This window comes from Trichosurus vulpecula, chromosome 4, assembly GCF_011100635.1.
Source record: "Trichosurus vulpecula isolate mTriVul1 chromosome 4, mTriVul1.pri, whole genome shotgun sequence".
Lineage (NCBI taxonomy): Eukaryota > Metazoa > Chordata > Mammalia > Diprotodontia > Phalangeridae > Trichosurus > Trichosurus vulpecula.
The window spans coordinates 400,471,836-400,473,230 of NC_050576.1; the positions used below are offsets into that span (position 1 = coordinate 400,471,836).

General features: G+C 40.9%; 1 pseudogene; it reads left to right on the plus strand.

Moving 5' to 3' along the window:
- Positions 1 to 485: 485 nt before the first annotated feature.
- Positions 486 to 868, plus strand: LOC118848005 (annotated as a pseudogene).
- Positions 869 to 1,395: the final 527 nt, after the last annotated feature.

The following is a 1,395-nucleotide window of genomic DNA, read 5'->3' on the forward strand; positions in this document are numbered from 1 at the left end:
AAACAGTAAGAAGCAGTGGAAGGGAAAAAACAAATTTATAGAAAGCTTGGCAAAAGACCCAACTAAGCCAGATCATCCCAAAGGGATTTAATGATGAAAATGGAAGGAGTCCAATGAGTAGTGAAAAGTGGAAAAGATCTGTCAAGATATTTGTAACAGGTTCTTTTCTTTCTATCAGTCACAATGCAGCCACTGCATTTGGACTCTAAGATCACAGTTTTCAGTTTGCTATATGAAGAGGAAATTGTGCTAAATAAAAGAAAGAAAATTTGGACGAGACTAAGGATACACAGTAAAGGTCCATGTTCAAGATATGACAATTTTCATGGTGTTGAGTGCTTTTCAAAGAATCTGTAAGAGGGTAAGGATATTAATTTTTTTTGGAAGGAGGGGAAAGCACAGACCTGACTATTACTTTAAAAAAAATGGCTGGTACCTCTTTCTTTTCAGCGAGGCAGCCCAGTGGCCGGTGCAGCGTTTCAGAGATGCAGATCTTCTTGAAGACCCTGACCCGCAAGATCATCAGGCTTGAGGCCGAACCCAGAGATATTATCGACAATGTCAAAGCCAAAATCCAGGACAAGGAAGGTATCCCACCAGATCAAAAACGTCTATTTTTTTTGCCGGAAAACAGCTAGAAAATGGCCGAACTCTCTCCGACTACAACATCCAGAAAGAGTCCACTCTGCATTTGGTGCTGCATCTTCGAGGGGGCGTCATTGAGCCTTGCCTTCACTAGTTGGCCCAGGACAACTGTAACAAGATGGTCTGCCTCAAGTGTTATGCCCGTCTGCACCCCCACGTTGTAAACTGCCGTAAGAAGAAGCTGGGCCACACCAACAATCTGAGTCCCAAGAAGGACAAATAAAGATCAGCCTTGGGACTCAGTTTTGGTTTGGCTCCCTGACTGATGAAGTACTCTTGAGTAGTCTGTTGTAACAAAGCCTTGTTCCTGGGTTTAATGCGGCTGTGCTATCAATAAAATACCCTTTTATTTGAGAAGCAGGGGGAAAAATGACTGCTAAATGAACCACATGGTCAAGAGCATGTGGGGGAGGAAGTAGATAAAGAATTGCTTTTGTTCAGACTTCCATATACAATTAGATGAACAACTCATAAATGTAGTCCATCCTTACTATACAGGTAACTTCTGTCTAATTTTTTATCTTAAGATTCAAAGTCTATTAGAAATAGAAAGACGCTTAAAGATCCTTTAGTATAAATTATCCAGTGTAAAGATGAAGAAAATGGGATGGAGAGTTTGTGGTACACACAGCAATGTAGTAGAACAGGAACTATCGCTGCTGTTTCGAGTCCCTACCTTTCCTGTCATGCTATTTCTCTTCTGCAATATTTGCCTCCATTAACCTTACATTGACTAGATGTCAACATTTC